This window comes from Pelophylax lessonae, assembly GCF_965119305.1.
Source record: "Pelophylax lessonae genome assembly, chromosome: 3".
Classification (NCBI taxonomy): Eukaryota; Metazoa; Chordata; class Amphibia; order Anura; family Ranidae; genus Pelophylax; species Pelophylax lessonae.
In genome coordinates, this window is record NC_138770.1 from 564375859 (window position 1) to 564401772 (window position 25914).

Below are 25914 nucleotides of genomic sequence, written 5' to 3' on the forward strand. Positions count from 1 at the left end.
AGAATGATAACACAAAATTTAACACACCTGCTCCCCATTCACATCTGAGACCTTGCAACACTAATGAGTCACATGACACCGGGGAGGAAAAATGGCTACATGGGCCCAATTTGGACATTTTCACTTAGGGGTGTACTCAGTTTTGTTTCCAGCGGTTTAAACATTAATGCCTGTTTGTTGAGTTATTTTTAGGGGACAGCAAATTTACACTGTTATGCAAGCTGATAACTCACTACTTTACATAGCAAAGTGTCATTGCTTCAGTGTTGTCACATGAAAAGTTATAATAATATATTTCCAAAAATGTGAGGAGTGTACTCACTTTAGTCAGATACTGTATGTAATACCCTCCAGTGTGCCACCAGAGATAGTGCATGTAAGTTATAGTCTGGCTCAGGGCTAAGCCTGAGCCATGCAATCTGGGTTTATTAGTGTTCAGGACTGGATGACTCATCCAGTATCCAGGCAGCTCTCTGGTGCCTCCCTTTGCTTCTAGAATATTGTAGAATATTCTAGAAATTAGTGGGCCTTTAGCTAATCCTTAAGAAGTAAGCACCTAAATAGACATAAGTCATGCCAGGAGGAGGAGTCGGGTGGAAGATAGAGATGCAGTGCTTAGGGAGACTGTTGGTGGCCCTTGAGGGACCTCTGCCGAGGAGGGGGTTTTACCTTGGGCCGGAGCTCGGGTGGCTGGCCTGGAAGGATCCTACCACAGGAGGCAGGTAGGAAGGAGGCTTTTGGGAGAGGCAGCGGGAGCAAGGAAGGATAGTGTGAGTAGATCAGTATGGTACAGGGACAGACAAGGGGAGAGACTGCCACATGTAGCAGGTCTCTTTTGAAGACAGCAGTGTGCTAAAGCTTTCAGCCTTGCCCTGGGAGAGCTCTAGTATGTCAGTCGGGAGGAATGGTGCTGTTTTTGTAGACTGGGAAGAAGAAGCAACTGGTGAAGCGGCAGCCAGGTGGGCTAGCATTTTTCTGCAAGAAGTAGAAGGGACTGAGAGTTCCTAGCCTGTAAGGGGCTGTTGCTAAGCTAACAAAAGACTGTTAGTTCTCTAAGAAGTGAATCAAGCAGAGCTGTACAAAGGACCAAGTTATCGTGCAGGAGGATGAAGTGGAAACTGTAAATAGAGAGAAAGTTGTCCCTGGTTTGTTATTGTCGAATTGGGCATCCCATAATTCCTATCCCCATCCAAGTTATTATTCCCTAATAAAACAACAAAAACAAGCTCTAGGAATGTTTTCTGTTGCAACCCGGAGACCATCGAGCCAGAGGACTGTACTTTGTTGCTAAACTCCACAAGCTGGTAAAGCAGGAAGGTGGAATTATGTTGCATTGCCAAAACTGTGACTGTTGATATGTGGACTCACTGTTCTGTGTGTCATCACCCGTGGCCAACCACAGTGGGCAATTGGGTCTATGGATTACTAAGTGTCCAGGCTGGAGAATAAACAAATAGTGAATAGAGAAATAAGCAAATACATCTTCATTTAAATAATAGAAAACACATAAACACATGGAGAGGGAGAAGAAGAAACACTCTCATGGCCCAGTATTTCAAATTCATTATTTAAAAAAGAAGGTTGTATTGCACTTACATCAAAGAAGATAGGCATCAGCATGGATTGTATAGGTATCGCCAGTGAGCGCTCCACTTACGTTCCAGCTGACCGGAAATTACATATCTCAAACACCACCCAATGCCATTTTGTCAGTCTATGTCTGACATCCTCAAGGGTTATGTGCTTGTATACGTCTGACCACTTTTATATAATTCATAGCCAGCCTGGGCCAATCTGATTGAATCCCCAGCCATCCCTAATTATTATGCAGCCATAATCATGCATATTAGTTCTAAAAATACTCATCTACCATAAAATATTTCTATTTATAAATGTATTGCCATCTAACACTTTTAAAATATAAAATCAAGTTTAAAAACAAAACTCTTTGTCTTTGATCATGACCTTAATTGGTGCTGCCCTTTAGTGGCCGTTTAATATATTACCACTCAAGGATTAAAAGACCTCAAGTGGTCATAGAAGATATTACATTCAGAGTCAATAAAACAAACCCAGACTTTACAAAGTAAATATCATAACATTGATTGTTACTGGCCTCTAGTGGCCTTTTAGTATATTTCCACTAAAGGATTAGGACAGGGAGACCTCAAGTGGTCATTGAAGATATTACATTCTACTATACTAATTTAGAGTCAATAGAACAAACCCAAACTATATTGGCTAAAGTTTGGGCATTGTGAAGATCCCTTAACAAGGCTGATGCCCACTGGCCTGCCACCAGCTGCTCTTGCTGTGGACCTGTCATCAGCACTGTGTGTGTAGTGGACAGAGGAATCCCAGTTGGCCGGAGGGAGTAAAGGAGTGAGTGGTGTGCAGGCCTGTAATCGGATGGGCATCCGCCATTACTCCTGTGGATGAGGCTGGAGAACAGCAGTGGTTATTAATTTAGGGGAAACAGAGCCACAGCAAGAGGTGAGAGGAGCTTAAGTCATCCCAGCGGAGAACCTGCTGAAATCCACCCAGTCAGCCCCACCTGGAAGATGCCAGCTGTTGAGGACCATGGGTCTTCAGGTGAGCCAGTGGGGAGTGATAGTGGTGGTGAAAACTGATTGGCCAAATGTAGCACTACCCCTGTAGGAGTTGCAAATGTCAGGGTTCCTCACTGCTGCACAGCCAGGCACATAGCATCTTCTCCTAGAGTGTAAGCTCTAACGAGCAGGGCCCTCTGATTCCTCTTGTATTAAATTGTATTGTATCTGTACAGTCTGCCCTCATGTTGTAAAGTGCTGTGCAAACTATTGGCGCTATATAATTCCTGTATAATAATAATAACTTGCATCCAGACACAGAAAACTGTACTTGAGCTTGTTTTTGATGTTTTATTAGGAAATAATAACTTGGATGGGGATGGGAATTATGGGAAGCCCAACTCAACAATAACAAACAGAGCCAGGGACAACTTCCCTATTTACAGCTTCCACTTCTTCCTCCTGCACAATACCTTGGTCCTTTGTAATGCTCTGTTTAGTTCACTCCTTAGTCCCGGTTCACACTGCTGCGATGCGGGAACGCTGCGAATATGCAGCATGTTCCCGCATCACATCCGCACCCCTGGCAGTTCACACTGCCATATGCGATACGCAGGGGGTGTCGATTAAAAGTTAACAACACCCCCAGTTGAGATCGCATATCGCAGGGCGATCTGCCAGTTCGCACAGAATAGGATCGCACTAGTGTGAACCACCATCCGATCCGATTCTGCTGCGGATAATAAAAAGGGTCATGTGCGTGTTTAGTGCAATTGTGGTGCGAATTCAGCCATACAAACTGTATGGCTGAAATTTGCACCGCACAGAGATCGGATGTAATTTAGGAGCAGTTCGCTCCCAATTACATGCGATCTCTGTGATCGCACTAATGTGAACCGGCCCTTAGAGAGCTAAAAGTCTTTTGTTAGCTTGGCAACAGCCCCTTACAGGCTAGGGACTCTCAGTCCCTTAGAGAAGTAGCACGTGTGGAGTGAATTGCATCCTGCAATACCTTCTGCTTCCCTGTAGATACTGGTCCAGTTCTACTTCTTGCAGAAAAATACTAGCCCACTTGCCTGCCGCTTCACCAGCCCACCTAGCTGCTTGTTCTTCCCAGTCTACCCAACTGATACATTGCACCAGTCCTCCTGGCTGACACAATGGAGATCTCCAAGGGCAAGGCTGAAAACATAAAGCATTTATTACCCCAACACTTCATATTCCAGATATGTGCCTGCCGTACCATGTACTTGTATTAGAAAGTGTTCTCTTTGTATTGCTTCCTTTATGTGAAATCCCTGGGGTTCCTGTCAGTCCATCTGCTTTCCTAATAAAAACTGACCACATTAAGCAGGAGAGTACAGCGTGGTCAGTTCTCTAGCTGTGCTGGGAACTCAGTGTGCTCTACTCCAATGATCAGACTTGTCCTGACATGCCCAGGGCCGGTGCTAGACTATTTTACGCCCTAGGCAAGACCAGCTACTTGCGCCCCCCCCAAAAAAAAATAAAAAGGGTAGGGGTTAAAACTTCTCTATGTCATACCCAGTGACCCTGATCTGATGGTTCCTCCATGTTATGCTGTCATACCCAGTGACCCCCATATTCCTCCATGTCACACCTGGGGACCCTGATGTCATTCTATGTCACACCCAGGGACCCTGATGTTTTTCCATGTCACATTCTGGGACTCCAATATTCCTTCATGTCTTGCTGTCATACCCACTGACCCCGATGTTCCTCCATGTCACACCCAGGGAACCCTGTGTTCCTCCATGTCATGCTGTCATACCCAGTGACCCCAATGTTCCTATATGTCACACCAGGTGTCCCTGATGTTCCTCCATGTCACACCTGGGGACCCTGATGTTCCTCCATGCCACACCTGGGGACCTCAATCCCCCATGGCACACCCAGGAACCCCAATTCCTCATGGCACACCTGGTGACCCCATATCCCTGTTACACCTGGTGACCCCTATCCCCCATGACACACCTGGTGACCCCGATTCCCTTTCACACCAGGGATCCTCCATGTCACACCCAGGGACCCTGATCCCCTGTTCTGGGGATGCTCACTGAGCGGTATGAAGAGAGTGGCCCACGCTCTGTCCTTCTTCAATGTGATTCCTTTTCCTAGGACACTCCTCTTCTGGACCACAGTGCTCACCACAGCTCTAGCCGAAGAGGATCATCATGCAGGCAGCACTCCGGTGGGCTCCCTTCCTGCCTCTTGGGGCCCACCCAACATTGGTGGAAAGCCAAGGCTTGGTAGTTCCGCCACTGCCCAGACACCTAGTATCTTCCTCTGTCCCTTCTTCCTGCCCCACTGCTGCCCCTCCCCTCAGCTCACAGGGATCATTAATAAAGGAGAGTGCCGACTCGTGGCTGCGCCCCTAGGTGGCAATGTGCCCTAGGCGGCTGCCTAGTTTGCCTAGTGGAAGCACCAGCCCTGGACATGCCCCCACTGCATAGCGATTCACTGGAAAGCTCAGTGTGCTGCTGCTTCTCCTCCCCCCAGCTCTTATGCAGCTAAGATCAGAGGGAATGTGATCACTTATAAAAAAAGGAAAAAGGGTATTTATAATGTTTTTTTTTTTATACAGTAGCTATGCAAAAATGATTTGCCTTTCATTTCTATTTTACACTGAAAACACTGTTTTACAAAGTGAATGTTTACAATCACTTTAAGCACACTGTTGTCTCCAAGAGAGACCTGCTACACGTGGCAGTTTTCCCCTTGTCAGTCCCTGCTCAGTGCTGATCTACTCAAACTCTCCTTCCTTGCTCCAGCTGCCTCTCTGGAATGCCTCCTTCCAACTGCCTTGCCTCCTGTGGTAGGATCCTTCCAGGCCAGCCACCCAAGCTCCGGCTCAAGGTAAAACTCTTCCTCGGCATGGGTCCCTCAAGGGCCACGACAGTCTCTCTCAGCACTGCATCTCCATCTTCCACCCAACATTTCCTCCTGGCAGGACTCATGTCTATTTAAGGGCTCACTTAGTTCCCTGAGTGGCCCACTTCCTGGGGATTGGCTAAGAGCCCTAAATATGCAAGACAACCCTCCCAGCTTCTGCCCACTAATTTCTGGAATATTCTCCAATACCAGGGGGAGGTACCAGAGAACTGCCTGGATGAGTCATTCAGCCCTGAACACTAATGAACCCTGACCCACATTCCATGGCTCAGGCTTAACCCTGAACCAGACTATAATTTACCTGCATTAGCTCTAGTAGCACACTGGAGGAAGCTATATATATATATATATATATATATATATATATATATATATATATATATTGTTTTATCATTTTAATGTGCATTTTAATTGTCATTCACATAACCTACACTTGTGTTCTCTAAAGTTTCCTGTACCTTTTTTTGGATGTATACTACAGGTGTTTGGTTTTGATATGCAGAATAAAAAAACAAAACAAGGATTCAGTCTGGTTTCTAGTGGGCAACATGACATTTCTTTGTTAACATAAAAGTTCAATTTTATTTTCTAGAATATAATCCAGGCAATATGACTCTTCAACTGTGGGAATTTATTCTTTGAAAATACCCATGGTTTTGCAATTTCCATTTTTCTTTGAACGTAATTTTAGGCATGTGAAACCTGTCATCAAGCATCTATCGGTTTATTAAATTTAATAATGCTTAACATAAATCCTTTGTTATTTTATAGCCATATGATCTAACTACTTTATGTAGGTGCAGAATTGCCTCGCTTTGGTACAGTCTCACCAAATATGTTTAAAAGTTTCTACCAGAGGCCACATGCCACTCTTAATAAACAGCCTATAGTTAGCTTTTTCTACTTTGAAATTAATTGAGCTTTTATCTGTCCAAAAGTCTTCCTAGTCTGCTATGGATAATCTGTTCTCAAATTATTTTCTGATGTAGCACCCTCCTAGGTAGGTGCTAGGTAAAAGCATTGTTTGCTCCATCTGCTTATCAGGGGAGCCTGATCAGTAGTTTTGCCTTTTACATGTGTCCATGTGTGATTCACTAAGTCTGAGGGAGTGTCCCCACTGTATCCAATAGGGGAGCCTGTTGGAAAATGGAGGAAACCCAGCCAGTGACACACAGGCTTTTGTGGCTGTCCCAGTGGGAGGGCACAACAGTGGTGCATCCTGGGATAGGTCATAAAAGCCAAGGGCACATGTGACAGGGGGTCTTTGGGGGCTGGAGGTTGGGTCCCAGGAGGAGGGTGATGGCTGTCTCTCCTCCTGTCAGCAAGGAAGGTGGTCCCAGGGAGTCGGCCTAGTGAACCAAGTGTGTGATGCAGAGCCAGGAGGTCCAGGATACTGATGAGTGGAGCTGAAGGCAGAGCAACCCAGGAAAAAACAATGTCCGTGAGTACCGGGAAGCTTGCCAGGGGTCTGCCCAGGAAGGGGACCACTCCAGTGGAGAGTCAGTGGACAAGGGGCTAGCATACATGTGAAGTGAGAAAGGGGGTGAACATATACAATTTATAATGCCTTAATTGGTGCTAACGAGAGAAGCCAACAACTTAAGTGCCAAAACAAACAGGTTAGGAGAAAGCGAGTACCTAAGCCACGTTTTTCCCATTATTAGGATTAGACTTGTCCAAAATTCTATTTAAAACAATAAGGTTCTGGGCAGATACGAATAATACTCAAGGTAAGTGGTTCACCACAGGCTCCACTGCAAGTTCTTCATGTGCCCGTCTGACTAATTGCACTCTGGCAAATCACAAAAGAAAATAAATTAGTGTACACTTGCTTCAGCAACTTTTCTTGTTTTTTGAACAGCAGCAGGGGGTCACTTCTGACATGTTTAGCGCTGAAAAGTGCTTTTTCAAATAGTGACATATTTAATTCCATCACTTATCAAATTTAATATAAGACAATGCATTCCCACACTACTATGGGTTATTTAACCAAATAGCACAACAGTGGTTATTTCCCCTAACTCATGACTATAATTGAATTCTCTGATGGAGCAATACAGAAGAGAGAGTAATTAGTCACTGTTCTGATTTATTCACTTGTGTGTGTGCAAATTACTTCTTAAGCTATTGGGCTCCATAAACAATTTTTGTTTTTAGCAGGTGGTAAGGAGAAACTGGAAAATATATCAAAAGAAGTCAATGGGTCCACCTACTGGCAGAAAATAGTATTTGTAATATCTATATGTACAATTTCTCTCCTTGATGTATTGTAATTACATATCGTAATGCCGCTAAATATCTTTCTTTTTTTTTTGTGGTATGTGATTCTGCTGCTTCATGCTGCAGAGTGAAAGTGTTTCTAAAAGTTAATAAATAGGTAATAAAAGATAATAAGTACTATGTGAAATAGATTATGTTAGTCAGGAAAAAATTATTCATAAAACACAATGAAAGCACTTGTGAGATGAGCACACATTACCTTTCACTAATCAATTTTAAATATGCATGTCAGGATGCATTGATTGGATTTAAAATGTTTATAATACTAGGCAATTGAAAAACAAATGTATAGTATTTAAAAAATGTATCTTTTCATCACTCCATTATAGATATTGGACATAAGACTCAATTATGTATTATGTATTCATTCTGTGGTGTCAAGTTGGAATACTTGAATAAAATATTCCACAGAAATGAAAGTATACATAGGTATTCACATATTAGCAATATATGCAAACCATTACCAAGGCTGTCACACACACTGCAATCTAACTGTACAATCTTCATGCAAATTCATTTAGATTTAGCAACAATTATGTATAGAGCCGAAGGATGACCAGCCAGGGGAACAATGCCATTGGTCAAATGTGTGTACCTGCCTATCACTTCACAGAAAAGGATGCACTTTTAGGCAGCTACTGTCTGCATGTCAACTTTGACCATTATAGGGTGACCACTTGCCTGTTTTATTTGCTATTTTCTATCATAAATGAATCAGTATGATGTGTTCGAAAACACAAAGATGGGTGGGAACTGGAGAGTGCGAAATTTGATGCAGCCTTGCATAGTAACCAATCAGCTTCCAGTTTTGTTTTTTTGGTCAAAGCCTAATTGAACAGGCTGAAGTTAGAAGCTGCTGAGATGCAAAAAGAAAATGGAGGCACATTTGTTTATGAGCCTCATTCAAAGTCCCAACCCCCCCCCTTCTTTTCTCGAAGTTAGAAGCTGATTGGCTACCATGCACAGCATTTGCACTCTCCACTTTGCGTAAATCAACCCCAGTGTTGGACAGGATGGCATAGAGATCTTGCTGTTGGGAATATCCAAGACATGGAAGAAGTCAAGGCTGATCAGCACATAGGCTTCACCTACAGCTACAATTTCTGGATGGACTTACCCTTTAAAGATAGAGTGTATATCTAGCTGAAAATGTTTTTAGTTATAGATAGAGTGGGGAATGGTTAGAAGCCCTTACAGGTTTTTGCTTTCCCCTTACTTTCTATTTGCCTGACATTCTTCCCTTATTCTTCTTAAAAAATGTTGAAGGTTTACCATTTTTCCCTGTGTGGTGAAACAGGGAGTAATTGGATAGGTCACTAATGAAGCCCCAGGTAGCAATAACACTCTACTGAAGTTCCAATCCTTCCACTTAATCCATAACTAAAAAGTTTTGGCTAAAAATATACTTTAAAATTAAATATAACTGGCTGTTATGGTTTATATCTCACTTTTGGTTAATGGAAGTCGAAAATATTGTTAGTGTATGATGATATTAAAAACCGCCATTGTGTTTTCCCACATTTTAGAGGCTTTCCATAATTGAATTAACACTGATTTTGAATATGTTTTCAGAATTTTTTTTATAAGACAAAAAGTTTTTATAAGACAAAAAGTAACACAAAAACTTTACTTTGATCATTGATTACATTGACCTCATTGATGCACAGATACCCAGGCCAGAATTTAGCATCAGTATATGGAGAATAATGTGCTAATACATTTGTGAATACTTTACCAACCTATTGTAGCAAGTAGAATGAGATCCACCACCCTGCACAGCCAGGCACATCAAATTTTCACAGTCACTCCAAAGTCAGAGAACAGTCCGGTACTTTTTTTGTTTGTTTTATTGAGGGATTAGAATTTGGATAGGAATATGAAGATTGTGAGATGCCCACTTGACTTCAGAACAACTTCAGGGACAACTTTTGCTATATACAGTCTATATACACTCCTCTGCTTGCTCAAGCTCTAACTTGTTTGTAGAACTCCCAGCTGTGTAAATCTAAAAGGATTTGTAGCAATGTCCCATTACAGGCAGGGACTCACAGCCCCTATACTTGTAGAACATTGGAGTGACATAGTTAACACATTTCCAGCACTTCCTTCCTTGGTCACTGAGCCCAGCACCACCTCTTCAGGCACTGCCAACCTGCCTGGCAGCATCTGCCCCCTTCAATAGCTTTCCTGGCCAACTTCTCCACAGTCCTCCAGACTGACATTTTCTCAACAGTCCTCCCAGACTGGACACTCACCAGCCCACCCAACTGATTTTTCAAGAGACCTCCAGGCATGGGCGTCCGTAGGTAGGGACAAATGCCCCCCCCTGGAACATTAACTTATCCTTTAAAGTGGTTGTTAAGCCACTTTATACCATCCTGTCTGGTCTGTTTAATAATCCTGTGTGCCTGTGTGCCCCTGTTTCTGTGTTTTAAAAAAATAAGTTGTGCTTTACCAGTTTTCAGAGGGCTGAGCGCCGCTCACGTGACCCGTCGGCTCTCTCCTATTCCCGTCTCACAGCTCCCTGCAGCGGGTGGGGCCGAGCATTCCTCACTGATGTCAGTCGGGAGGGGGGGGGAGGGAAGAGGAGAGCAGGAGAGAGGTGGCGGGTAACGTGAGCGGCAAGTGGCGCTTTGAAAACTTGTAAAGAATGGCTTATGTTTATAAAACACAGACACAGGGGCACACAGGATTATTAACAGACTGTAGACAGGATATGAAACGTTAAATTAAACTACAGCAGCAGGAGCTGGGTGGGCACTGACACAGGAGCAGACAGGCAGGGAGAAAGGGGGGAGAGGGGACAGAGGAGGACAGGAGGGCTGCGGATGACGGAGGTACGTAAACTGACCACAGTATCAGGGCTCAGCAGCCATGGTATACCGTGGTCAGTTTACAGAGGGGAGGACATAGTCAGGCAGGATCAGCCAGGTATTTCAGGTGATTGAAGGGGCCAAATTACACAGCAAAGCACTGTGCTGTATACCATGCTTTAAGGGAACAGGATCAATTTATTTATTTTTTTAGGTTAACAAATGCTTTAAAAAAAAAAATAAATGCTGCTGTTTGCTCTTTAACCTCCCTGGCAGTATCCCCGAGCGTGACTCGGGGTGGATTTTTTAGACTAGGATCGGTATCCCCGAGTCAGGCTCGGGGTAGATGTGCAGAGCGTGCAGTGGTGTCTCTTACCTTCTCCTGGCGATCCAGCGATGATCTCTCATTGCTGTGATCGCCAGCTGAGAGTCCCGCCGCTCGTCCGTCGGTATGATGACTTCCTAGTTCCGTTCCCGGCAGCAGCAATGCTGCATGGGAGCGGAACTGGGAGGGAAATTCAAACGTTGCACAAAACACAAACACATAACACATTTATATTATATGTATATATATATATATATATATATATATATATATATATATATATATGTATATGTATATGTATATGTATAGTGGGTACGGAAAGTATTCAGACCCCCTTAAATTTTTCATTCTTTATTATATTGCAGCCATTTGCTAAAATCATTTAAGTTCATTCTTCTTCCTCATGAATGTACACATAGCACCCCATACTGACAGAAAAACACAGAATTGTTGACATTGTTGCAGATTTATTAAAAAAGAAAAACTGAAATATCACATGGTCCTAAGTATTCAGACCCTTTGCTGTGACACTCATATATTTAACTCAGGTGCTTTCCATTTCTTCTGATCATCCTTGAGATGGTTCTACACCTTCATTTGAGTCCAGCTGTGTTTGATTATACTGATTGGACTTGATTAGGAAAGCCACACACCTGTCTATATAAGACCTTCCAGATCACAATGCATGTCAGAGCAAATGAGAATCATGAGGTCAAAGGAACTGCCTGAAGAGCTCAGAGACAGAATTGTGGCAAGGTACAGATCTGGCCAAGGTTACAAAAAGATTTCTGCTGCACTTAAGGTTCCTAAGAGCACAGTGGCCTCCATAATCCTCAAATGGAAGATGTTTGGGACGACCAGAACCCTTCCTAGAGCTGGCCGTCCGGCCAAACTGAGCTATCGGGGGAGAAGAGCCTTGGTGAGAGAGGTAAAGAAGAACCCAAAGATCACTGTGGCTGAGCTCCAGAGATGCAGTCAGGCGATGGGAGAAAGTTGTAGAAAGTCAACCATCACTGCAGCCCTCCACCAGTCGGGGCTTTATGGCAGAGTGGCCCGACGGAAGCCTCTCCTCAGTGTAAGACACATGAAAGCCCGCATGGAGTTTGCTAAAAAAACACCCGAAGGACTCCAAGATGGTGAGAAATAAGATTCTCTGGTCTGATGAGACCAAAATAGAACTTTTTGGCCTTAATTCTAAGCGGTATGTGTGGAGAAAACCAGGCACTGCTCATCACCTGTCCAATACAGTCCCAACAGTGAAGCATGGTGGTGGCAGCATCATGCTGTGGGGGTGTTTTTCAGCTGCAGGGACAGGACGACTGGTTGCAATCGAGGGAAAGAGGAATGCGGCCAAGTACAGGGATATCCTGGACAAAAACCTTCTCCAGAGTGCTCTGGACCTCAGACTGGGCCGAAGGTTTACCTTCCAACAAGACAATGACCCTAAGCACACAGCTAAAATAACGAAGGAGTGGCTTCACAACAACTCCGTGACTGTTCTTGAATGGCCCAGCCAGAGCCCTGACTTAAACCCAATTGAGCATCTCTGGAGAGACCTAAAAATGGCTGTCCACCAACGTTTACCATCCAACCTGACAGAACTGGAGAGGATCTGCAAGGAGAAATGGCAGAGGATCCCCAAATCCAGGTGTGAAAGACTTTTTGCATCTTTCCCAAAAAGACTCCTGGCTGTATTAGATCAAAAGGGGGCTTCTACTAAATACTGAGCAAAGGGTCTGAATACTTAGGACCATGTGATATTTCAGTTTTTCTTTTTTAATAAATCTGCAACAATGTCAACAATTCTGTGTTTTTCTGTCAGTATGGGGTGCTATGTGTACATTCATGAGGAAGAAGAATGAACTTAAATGATTTTAGCAAATGGCTGCACTATAACAAAGAGTGAAAAATTTAAGGGGGTCTGAATACTTTCCGTACCCACTGTATATATGTATATATATATATATATGTATGTATATGTATATATATGTATATATATATATGCACACATATATATATAATATATAACGCATGAATTATAATTTAATCAATAATATAATTTTATTATATATATTATATAATAAAATTATATTATTGATTAGATTATAATTCATGTGTTTGTGTTTCAAATTTATCACATCTGGGATGTCTACTAGACTCTTGTTTTGGTCAGGTTTAAGTCAGTAATTACTAAGAATTGTAGGCCTATAATACATAACGCCAAATTTCCATGAAAAAAATTGTACCGCTTTTGGTACATAATTCCTGACAGAATCATACCGCCAGGGAGGTTAAGAATTAATACTCAAAATAAGTATGATGACTAAGCTCCTCCCCTTCATGACATTGTTGAAAAGGGGCGGAGCGTGGGTGACCTTAAAATGATGCCCCCCCTGAAAAAAGTTCTGCGGATGCCCATGCCTCCAGGAAGTGCTGGCCTGCTCCTGCTATCCTCTCACTTGCTCCCCTGCCTCCAGGATAGGATTCCTCTGTGTGCTGTAGAGGGTCCCTCCAACAAACCCCCCACCCCTGACTAGGGGTCACCCTCAAGTGCCACGACAGCCTCTTCAGCACTACATCTTCATCCTCCACCCGACTGCTGGCATGACTCATGGCTATTTATGAAGTGGCCTCCCCCTCCCAGCCCCTTTCTGCTGGGGATTGGCTGGGGCCCTCCTAAATAGTCCAAACAGCCCCTTCTTGCCTCCATCCACTGCATCTAGAAGCTTCCCCAAGGTTCCAGAAAACAGGGGGAGGCACCAGAGATTCTGCTTGCTGAGTCATCCAGCCTCCCTGAGTCACTCAACACTGACCCAGATTCAACCCAGCCCTGGCTCTCAGCCAAACCAATTTGCCTGACACCAGCGATCGTTCCCCGCTGAGAGAGAAGGACGGTCGGCTGTAAACACAGCTGATCGTTTTTCTCCCTGCAATGATCATAGAGCCCATGTGATCCTTCTATATAGGATCACATGTCTCTATGGTCATTTCAGAAGCCACGCCCATAACAGTTAGAATCACTCCCCTAGGCTCACATTTAACCTCTTGATCACCCATAATGTTAACCCCTTCCCTGCCATTGTCATTATCGCAGTAACAGTACATATTTTTAGCACTGAATACTGTAGTAATGTCACTGGTCCCCCCCAAAAGTGTCAAAAATGTCAGTCAGGGGTCCGATCTGTCCACCGAAATGTTGCAGTCCCACAAAAAAACGCAAATCGCTGCCATTACTAGTAAAAAAAAAAAACAATAAAAATTACATAAATCTTTCTCGAAGTTAGTAGACGCAATAACTTTTGCGCAAACCAATCAAAATATCCCCATTGCGATTTTTGTTACCAAAAATATGTAGCAGAAAACAAATTGGCCTAAAATGTTAAAAAAAATTGATTTTCACATTTTTTTTGTGAGAATGTTATATAGCAGAATGTGAAAAAAATGTATTTATTTTTTTTCAAAATTGTATCTTTTTATGTTTATTGCGCAAAAAATAAAAATCGCACAGGTGATCAAATACCAGCAAAATTTTATTTGGGTACAGCATCGCACGACCGCGCAATTGTCCGTTAAGTAACCAAGCATCTGACACATGTGAAAGTATTTCTGATACAGAAGATCCAATGGCAGCAATAAAGAGTTAAAATCATTGGTGCAGACAGCAGGACAGGTACTGTAAGTATTAACTGTGTTCTTTTACAGAATTTCTGTTACTTTTTTTGAAAACAACATAGTGGCTTTAAAGGAAACATGTACCAAGAGAAATATGGAGAAAAGTTATTATTTTTTTTTTTCTTTTTGTTGGTTGAACCAGATGGACTTGTGTCTTTTTCAACCTGACTAACTATGTAACTAAAGTCCTTTTTTGTATTAACAGAGCCATGGACTCCAGAGAGCGAGATATCATTTTGCCCTTGTACAAATCATTAGTAAGACCTCATCTGGAATATGCTGTTCATTTTTGGGCACCAGTTCTTAAAAAGGATATCAGGGAACTGGAGAAAGTGCAGAGAAGGGCAACCAAACTGATAAGAGGCATGGAGGAGCTCAGCTATGAGAAAAGATTAAAGGAACTGAATTTATTCTCTCTTGAGAAGAGGAGATTAAGGGGAATATGATCAACATGTATAAATACATAAGGGGTTCATATAGTGAACTTGGTGTTGAGTTGTTCACTTTAAGGTCAACACAGAGGAAAAGGGGCCACTCTTTACATCTAGAGGAAAACAGAGTTCATCTCCAAATACGGAAAGGTTTCTTCACCGTAAGAGCTGTGAAAATGTGGAATAGACTCCCTCCAGAGGTTGTTCTGGCTAGCTCACTAGATTGCTTTAAAAAAGGTCTGCATTCTTTCCTGGGTGTACTTAATATACAGTAAGTGGGTACTAAAAAAATTTCATAGGTAAAGTTGATCCAGGAAATATCCGTTTGCCTCTCAGGGGATCAGGAAGGAATTTTTTCCCCTGCTGTAGCAAATTGGATCATGCTTTGCTGGGTTTTTTCGCCTTCCTCTGGATCAACTGCGAGTATAGGATTGTGTATATGGGATTGTATGGTTGGGTTTTGAATACTGGTTTTTTTTTTTCTTTTTGTTGGTTGAACCAGATGGACTTGTGTCTTTTTTCAACCTGACTAACTATATATGGAGGCTGCTATTGCTAAACCTCTTTGGTAAAACTATAGTACATTAAAATATGACTTTACACACAGGAGACTCCTGGGATAGGCATCAGAAATTCTTATCAGGAATCAGTAGAGAAGACACCCAGTTCGGATAAATCACCACTGTTGACATACTAGGTTGATTAGTATACAAGGTAACATTTACAAGTGGTACTTGTAGGCCAAAAAACACTGCTAAATTATGATGGTGTTATATTACTTATCAATGGTAGAGAAACAAGAGCTGGTTGTGAATGACCATTGGCTCAAGGAAGAATAGTGCAGGAGGAAAAAGTTAAAGCGGAGTTCCGGGCACAAAATCGATCTTTTTTTTTTGTGCCCGTCCGCTTGTTCTCCTTCACCTGACACAGAATTGGATAGTTAGGTTTTTTTTTTTTTTTTTTGTACTTACCTTGTAATTGTAGATCGAATATACTCACCTATTCTTCACTTCCTGGCTGGCTTGCTCCGCCGTCACTTCCTGGCTTGCAATGATTCCTGGGAGCTGCACGTCATCGCTCCCAGGAATCAATGCGACGGCACCGGCCCCGCTCGTCACTTCCGAAGTGACGAGAGGGGCCGGTGCAGGCGCATTCTGGGAGAAGAGGACGCGGAAGAAGACGCGGAAGAGGATCGCGCCGGCTTCAGCTGCCCACAAGAGAGATGGCAACGCTGTGGAAGAAATTTTATAAGTAAGTATTTCTTCTTGCAGGTAAGTGAGAACCGGGACAGATCAGAGGCTAGCCATTGTTGAATGTACTAGCCCTGACTGTCCCGGGGGTATGTTTATTGAAAAATGGTTTCTGTGCCCGGAACTCCGCTTTAATTCTACAAAGTAAAATAAATACTTAATTTATTGCTAGTAGCAAAGTTACCAAATGTAAAATATTACTTACTCATTCTCAATGGATGTTCAGGTTCAAATACACCAGATGGTCCAAGCTCAAGGTCTTTGAAGTTCTAGCAAGCCCTGATGGGAATTCAAGGGATGGTGAAGACTCCTTCTTTTTCACTGTAACTTGCATTATGATCACATATAAAGACATGAAAATTATTTGCCATCTCAGCTTAATATAATTACATTTTTGTTCCAATATTCTTTGCATTGCATATGTAAGTTGCGTTCTGTAGATATGGTAGATGTTATAGTTCACATTTAATCTTGATGTGGGACCATTTTTAAAACCCAAAACATTTTAACTTCAAATACATTTTTGGCATTGATATAAACTTACTACTAATGTTTATAGAGGAAACCTTTCAATGTGGTAATTATCATACCTAAAAGCCGAAAATGAACTAACTGACTAACCAATTAACTAAATTTCTGTATCCTAACTCTGCCCCCAACACTTAACCCTCACCCTAAACTTCAACTATACTCATAAATCCAACCCATAACCCACAACCTAACACCAAACCATGATCCCCCAGCACAACTATATAGTAGTAGAAACAATCATCATTACTGCACTAAAAAAAAAAAAACCTATGTCATAATATATCAATGGTAAATAGTCTGGCTCTAGTATAAAATACATTACACAGAGTCATAAAATCCTCTGTCAAAATGTCTATGCCAAATAAACAGATCTATCAAATGGGGATATCTACAGAATGACGATTCCTGAAAACCCTTCTTTTTAAAGAAGCCTATCTTGCTTCTAAGGCTGGCCATACGTGGTTGGAATCTCAGCCAGTTCAGCAGGAACAGGTTGAGATTCGAAAAAGTCAATGGACAGGTTGATTGTAACAAGTTGATTGATCAATCAACTTGTGTACAACCAGCCTCCCGGATTCTCTTGCAATTATCGCTAGCAGCTGCTATAGTCGCTAGCAATAATCACTGTCTTCTCCCTGCAAGGAAAGCAATCCGTGGCTGCAGGAAAGTTATTTGCACCATGTATAGCCTGCCTAATTATTACACTATGTATTTACTTTTTCCATCAGCTCATCCCCTGCAGTTATTACCTTTTGTATCACTTGACCCTCCTTCTTAGATTGTAAGTCAGGGTTTCTTAACCAGGGTTCCTCCTGAGGTTGCTAGGGATTCCTTGAGCAATGGACAATTTCTGCCTCTCCGATAAGTTCCCAATGACACCATTGTTCCTTTTAACTATCTGTAAGGGGGTAATTCTTCCCAATGATGACAAGAGTAAGGAGCATTCTTCCCACTGACTGTCACACTAATGTGTCATGAGTTTCAGATTTTTAATTTTTAGCAGGGGTTCCCCGAGACCAGGGGCGTACCTAGAGCATTTGGCACCCGGGGCGGATCCTATATCTGGCACCCCCCCGGCGTGCAGGCGACGAACCGCACATTGACCCGGCGACCAGGCCCCTCCTCCTTTGCAAAAACGGCGCCGATTGACCTGAGGCGCTAGACAGAAATACATGTAACTGGCAGTGGCATACTTACTGTGTGCTACTGTCAGTGGTGTCACTAGGGTTGGTGTCACTCCCCCCCAAAATGTTTTTCCTGTTTTCTGAAAGTGCGCCAAAGATGCAGCATGCAAGACTTTTGGTGCGCTTTCAGAAAATGCAGAAAAAAAAAATCTATAGGACTGCAGTAATAACTGCGAGTAAAATGTAGGAAGACCCCCTTTACATTACACAGCCCCTGTACCCCTGGACCCCTTTACATTACACAGCCCCCGTACCCCTGGACCCCTTTACATTACACAGCCCACCATTGGAACCCTTTGCATTACACAGCCCCCGTACCCCTGGACCCCTTTACATTACACAGCCCGCCCATTGGAACCCTTTACATTACACAGCCCCCCCCATTGGAACCCTTTACATTACACAGCCCCACCCCCTCATGGAACCCTTTACATTACACAGCCCACACCCCCCTCATGGAAACCTTTATGTTACACAGCCCCCGCCCCCCATAAAACCTTTTACATTATACAGCCCCCATCCCCCAATAGAACCCCTTACATTACACAGCCCCCACCCCCCATGGAACCCTTCACATTACACAGCCCCTGCCCCCCAAAAGAACCCTTTACATTACACAGTTTCCACCCCCCCCAATAGAACCCTTTACATGACATAGCCCTCGCCCCCCCCCTCAACAGAACTCTTTACATTATACAGCCCCCCAATAGAACCCCTTTACAATACAAAGCCACCGTCAATAGAACCCCTTCACAATACAAAGCCCCCACCAATAGAACCCCTTTAAAATACAAACCCCCCCAATTGAACCCCTCTACAATGCAAACCCCCCTATAGAACCCCTTTACAATGCAACCCCCCCCCCAATAGAACCCCTCTACAAAGCAAACCCCCCTATAGAACCCCTTTACAATGCAGACCCCCCAATAGAACCCCTCTACAATGCTGACACCCCCCAATAGAACCCCTTTATAATGCAGACACCCCCCCCCAATAAAACCCCTTTACAATGTAGACAACCCCCCCAATAAAACCCCTCTATAATGCAGACACCCCCCCAATAGAACCCCTTTACATTGTAGACAACCCCCCTCCAATAAAACCCCTTTACAATGAAGACCCCCCCATAAAACCCCTCTACAATGAAGACCCCCCCCCATAAAACCCCTCTACAATGCAGACACCCCCCCAATAGAACCCCTTTATAATGCAGACACGAGACCCCCCCCCCAATAGAACCCCTTTACAATGTAGACAACCCCCCCCCCCAATAGAACCCCTCTACAATGCAGACCCCAGCAATAAAACCCCTCTATAATGCAGACACCCCCCCAATAAAACCCCTCTATAATGCAGACACCCCCCCCCCCAATAAAACCCCTCTATAATGCAGACACCCCCCCCCCCAATAGAACCCCTTTACAATGTAGACAACCCCCTTACAATGGAGACCCCCTCCCCCCCCAATAGAACAACTTTAAAATACAATTTGCGCCCCCCCCCCCCTCCTCTTACCTTATGAGGAGCAGAGGAGGAGAGCAGAGAGGGAGGAACTGTTCAAAGAGAATGGGAGAGAGGCTCACGAGCCCTGCATACATAGCGGTCAGCGGGAAATGCCAATGTTAAATGTGCTTAGTAGTTATTGAGCCGTGATTGGTTGCTAGGCGGTCCTAGCAACCAATCGCCTTCTCATTATCTAGCACACTTAACTCCGGCATTTCCCGCAGTGTATGCAGGGCTCGTGACTGAGCCAAGTGAGTCTCTCTCCCTTTCTCTGCTTTATACAGTTTCTCCTCCAGCGGCCGGCCCCGGGTGTCACCCTGGTGCTTGCTGACACCCCCCTAATGTGTGGCACCCGGTGCGGACCGCCCCCCCACCCCCCCTATTGGTACGCCACTGCCCGAGACCAGAAATTTATTTTAAAGGTTCCCCTGTGTTGAAAAGGTTGAGAAAGGCCGTAGTAAGCTCTAAGAAAGCTTACTGATAATAATAATGTAAGAAAACAGCTTACTGTTTTATTTCAAGTTGCCCGCATGACCTCTGAAATACTATATGGCTTCAGAAAAGCAGACAAGCTTAGTCATTTGACATCACAAGTTGACATCACACAAAGCATGACCACCATTACAGGAACCCTATGCCATTGCAAAATGCAATAGGTTAAGCAAGGCTATGACAACACTACTTTTACGTATTATATTTACTGTACAGGACTACGTGGGTAATGAATATTGGTTTACTCATGCAAAGTCTACTTAAAGTGGTATCAAACCCAAAGCCAAAAATGTAATATATTGCAGCCTAAAAATGATTAAATGTGATGGCTGCATTTCTTTTCTTTTTTTTTTTTTTTTTTAACTTTTTCCCTCACCTGGTGATCTGGCCAGTAACACACCTCCTTTATTAGAGTGCCTCCACTCTGGATGAAGGAGCACAGGGGTTATGTTTGGACAGCAGCATTGTCAGTCTGCGGGAGGGTGTTTTGGAAGTACTGGCAGATTTAGATACATTACCAATTGAAGCCAAACTCCAGCTCACCATTGCGTTTTCACAAGCATTTGCAGCAAACATATTTTGGGGAGATAAAGGCTTTACATCAGGCATGTCCAACCTGTGGCCTGGGGGCCGCATGCGGCCCAGAGCCCCAGGCAATGCGGCCCACTGCCCCCTGACAATTTTTTTTTTTTTTTGATGAGGAAGAAGGAAGTCAGGTCGGGGGCACAGCCACAGCGGCTTCCAACTAACTGTAGGCAGAGGCTGCCTCGGAAGGGATCATCCTCTAGTTGTGTTAAGCTGCAGCGCGGGAAGGGCGCGGCAGCTTTTTATTCTTTATATACCTTAACTATAGTTTATATTTTATATGCGGCCTGAGAAAATTTCTCTACACTCATTGTGGCCCAGAGAAGCCAAAAGGTTGGACACCCATGCTTTACATTAATCATTAAAATGGTTATCATTGTAAGCACCCCTGCCAGTGTTAAATGGTTTGTCTCCCTGATACATCTGCAGGACAGCTAGATCTTTTGAAAAACAACAGACCTCCTGGCCAGATAACCAGATGAAAAAAGAAGCGATCCCGCCTCTTTGCTTATATCAGCTGTCATTTGGCAGGAGTAAAACTGCAGGACCAGATATGTCGGCGGCCAGCGGGTTTCTGTTTCTTTCGGCTGGTCAGCAGGTGTTATGCACTTTAATTGATGTGAATCTACATCATTGGACAATGTTATTGATGATCAGTGTACATCATAGACATTTTTTTTAAATGAAAGCAAAACTAACCTCTGTCAATCAATACTATTTTTAATTCTTATGCTGCGAGCCTTAGTAAGTAGATAGGAAAGTATATTTGCTTGTTTTAAAGTGATTCTAAATGTTGTAATTAAAAAAAATAAAATAAAACATGTTATATCTACTTGCTCTGTGCAATGCTTTTGCACAGAGCAGCCCCAATCATCCTCTTTTGCCCCCCCCCCCTCAGTGGTCCTGGCGCCTCCGCCCTGCCAAGTGCCTCCACTAAGTGTCTCTAACTATTGGGGCACTTGAGCAGGCTCCCTCCTGAACTGTGCTCCTGTGAATGGACATTGACACACTAAGTGCTGCTTGGCCCTGCCCCCTGCTCTCTCCTCAACGGCTCACTAGCTGTGATTTACAGCAGCAGCAGCCAATGGCTCCAATTGCTGTGTGAGCCAATGGGGAAAGAAAGACCCAGGAGAGCCACTGCTGTCATGCACATCCCTGGATCGAGATGGGGCTCAGGTAAGTATAAGAGGGGCTGGGGGGATGCTGCATCCAGAACGTTTTTTACCTGAAAGCATAGAATGCATTAAGGTAAAAAATGTTCTGCATTTAGACCCAGTTCAAACTTTTTTTTTTATTTCTGCAGTTGTTCCGTGGATTCTGGCATAGGCAAGAATGATGTTATACATCCTATGAGTCTTCATGGCATTTTTGTTTTCATTTGGAGGAGAGGCTTTCTCAGGTAAGCACATCCTTCTGCCTGCATATACCTGAGCTAAGGGCAGATGGATTGCAGGAAGCAAATGGTATACAATTGGGCAGTATCTGGGTGCCCCCTTATTGTTAAAGGGGGTTGCAGATTATAATATGTACACTGCCTGACGACCCCCACAACAACCAAGTTAGGGTTGTGAGGAAGAGGTTATTGTTCCCATCAACAAATATCCCCCCATGTTCAAAGCAGTAGACCTGGTATGTTTCAAGTATGCCAGGTTGCACGTTCAAGTAAGGGTCTGGTATGGATTTTAGGGTGCACCCTATTTTTTTATTTTGGATGAGGTTCTCTCTTAAAACCCATGCCAGAACTAATGGGCCTGCAGTGAATGAATTGGGAGGGAGCTCCATGCCATTTCTTTGTGTAGGGGGTACCTCGTTAACATCTATATCCTTACCTAAGATAAGGGTCTGGGATAAATGAGGAAATTGTGGGCTGTTCTGCCTACAAACAGAATGAAGTGGCTGGAAGCTTTCATTTGCCAATAATTTAAACACACTTTTTGCTTTGTAAAGGTAAAGTTTTGTGAAGTGGGTTGTATGCATTGCAAAGTTGCGCCCAGGCATGTTATTTAATGGAATTTTGCATTTTTAATGTTTCACTTTAAGAAATACTAAAAGCACTGCTCTCTACAAAATGTAATACTTTTGTTTCTTTGATTTGGTACATGTTTCCCAAGGCATAAGCCCCTTATGCCATATGGTTGACAATCACTTGGCTATTAACCTAGAAAATGTGCTTTACTGCTTTTTTTTAACATTTGTTTCCCATTGACTTCAGTGGGGTTTTGATTTATTTGTTTGTTTCCTTGTTTGTTCAGTTCATAACTATTCATTAAGCTAAAAGTCTGGGGTGCCATAAAATAGCATTATATGGCATCAAATCCAGACTGCTAAAAAATAAGGAAAGGCTCTACATGTCTTGTTCCTTGATTTAGCCAATCCCTATAGATCAGTTCCTCATTTCATAATGTAGACTGCTTTTGAATTTTCTCAGGTGCCTGTAGTAACAAAAAATCTAGGAAAATACTACTTCAAGGTCTCACAGGTTTGTCTCATAACATACTTTACTACAGCTTGGCAACCATTTGAGGTGGGCATTATGGGGGGTGCACCTCTTCCCAGTTGGTCTTCACTATGGCATAGGAACCTATTATCAGAGCATCTGAATGGGTGGTGAGAAGATAATGACTAAAATTTAGTAAGCTGTTATCACCATATGTGAGCCTATATGGATGATATGACAAACCTTTTAAAAACTGTCCCCTACAAAGAGAGACTTCTGGAAAAGCTTCATCAAAACATCACTTGGCTCAGGATGAAGATCAATCCCAGTAAGAGCAAAAGCATCTCCATTGTCATAGGTCAAGTTATGGAGGAAAGAGTCTATATCAGGGGTCTTCAAACTATGGCCCTCCAGTTGTTTAGGAACTACAATCCCCATCATGCCTAATCATGGCTGTGAATTTCAGAGTTTCACAATGCCTCATAGGATGTGTAGTTCTGCAATAGCTGGAGGGCCGTAGTTTGAGGATCCCTGGTCTATATTGATGGAACCTGTCCCAAATGTTCTTGAAATACCAGTAAAGAGCCTGGGTGTGATTTAAAAAGCTCAATTAGAACAAGCAATTCGAGCAATCTAAATATGATACTATCATGTACAATACATAGATCACACCAACAGTACCTTGCTGCCAGGAAGGCCTGCAGCTTTCCAGATTGGTTGATCCTTGTGCTGCTTTGAAGGTTGTACTCAGATTTAATCATGAAGAGGTCACATGGCCTACCTGTGACACTTCAGGCACTGTGTTCTGCCAGTGACACTCTCCAGACACCTAAAGTAGCTGCAAAGTGCTTTACAGGTCCAAGGCTATAAAACACCAGAAGATAAAATTATGTCCCTGAAATCTCCCATGAGAGTATGCCCACCTGAGGGTAAAAGACTGACTGGAATGTGACATGTTCACTGGGTCCTGCATTGGCTCTTTCTAGTACCTTGTTGTTCCTACCCTCCTCAAGGTAGGAAACCCACCACTCACAAGGTCTACCAATCGCACTTGAAAAGCGTATTTTGCATGATGCAAAGCAAGGAAGTTTCCTTCCAGGAAAAACTCTCTAGGATGCATCTTGACCTTTCTCTAGTCTGGTTTGAATCAATATTTGGCTTTGAGTACTGTCAAAAGTCAGATCTCAGCTGTACCAGTTCTCTTCAAAGACTGCTTGCCCCTCACTCTTTGGTAAAGGCCTTTGTACAGGGTGTGGCTCATATAGTTTGACCAGTATGACCACCTGTGACTCCAAGGGACCTCAACCTGGTTCTGTCTGCTCTTCAAAAACCACTACAGAGATACTCCCCATAAACACTTACCCACTAGGTTGCTTTTCTTATTGCCATTGCCTCTGTGAGGCATGTTTCTAAGTTGGTGGCCCTTTTTTGTAGAGAATCCTTTCTTGTTCTACATCCTGGGGTTGTTTCCTCCTTTCACCTTGTAATCAGAATATTGTATTCCATCTCTCTTTCCTGTTCCAGTTCATCCTAAGGAGACTTCCCACCATTATTTGGATGTGGTACAAGCTCTTTGAGTCTGTTTCTCAGCCTTGTTGTCCTAAGAGGTTACCTGGCTTTCTTTTTGTCATTCCTGAGGGTCCCTGTGAGGGACAACCTGCCTATTATTCCACCATTTTTGGGTAGTGTAAACAGCTTTTCATTGAAGCCTATAGGCATAAGGACAGGGTTTGAGATTTTCCTGTCAGGATGCACTCACCTAGATCATTAAGTGCCTCTTGGACTTTTCAGCATCAGGCATCTGATTCTCAAATTTTCAAGGCTGCCACTTAAGATTTAAGGTCCTTCAGGCAACTTTTGAGCTTTAGCTAGCCCCCAGTTTTCCTGTCGTTTGTGGGCCTGTTAACTTTTTTTTTAAATCGCAAAAGTGAGTCGGCGCTGGTGGGAAACAATCTCAGAAGGGGCTAAAAAGTGAGTTCCCTATTCACATACGTGTAGTACAATCTTCTTTTGATAAAATATGGTGGGAATTATCATGTACACAGTTCTATAAAGATTGTGAGAAAATATAAAAACTGCTAAAATGACAAAGTAAATCCGACTATAAAAAAGTCTAGTAAATTCCGAATCATAAAGGCTTAGTATCCGGATCCTAAAACAAATGGTGTATGTATCTTCAATATAAATATACAGATAAAATTCTGAATCCTAAAATATGTGTCCAACTCTTACAAACTTATTTTTTACTGTGTTGCCCACTCCTCAGTAAGACTGCATTACCCAGTTATCTCAGAACGTTTTCTAACCCAGTGGTGGCCCAATTTGCAGGTATAGCTATGTGAAACATTAAAAATAATCACCTTTACTGTTTACAATCCATAGTAAGTAAATAATATCAGCTAAGGAAATGACAATAGACATCCACATCCCATATATAATGTGAAGAATTGGGATGGGCGCCGTTGTGGTTTCCATGAGGTATGTGCATGTATGTGTTGATGTGTGTGGGTGAGGGTGGATGATTTATGAGTGTTGGCTGGTGCCCTGTTAGGGCTGTGTGGAATGGATATTGTGTGTTTGAGTCATATGTGGTTGGTTTGGCGGCCCCTGGATGTAGTTGTTTTCTTTGGGAGACCTTTATGTTTGATTCTAGGGCTGTTGGTTGTGCATGGGATCATTGGGATCTCTCTGGCTCAATGAAGTTGTGTGGGGGCTTTGGCTGTCATTGTATTCCTGTTGTTTGTCTGTTATTGTGTCTATTTTGATTTGATTGGCTTGTATGTGGGAGGTGAGGATGGGAAGCGTCATGTTGAGTTTGTCTAGTATAGGACCCCTCTCCCCTATGTGGATATATATATATATATATATATATATATATATATATATATATATATATATATATATATGTATATACATATATGTGGGTGCTTTTTTTTTTTTACAAATTAATTT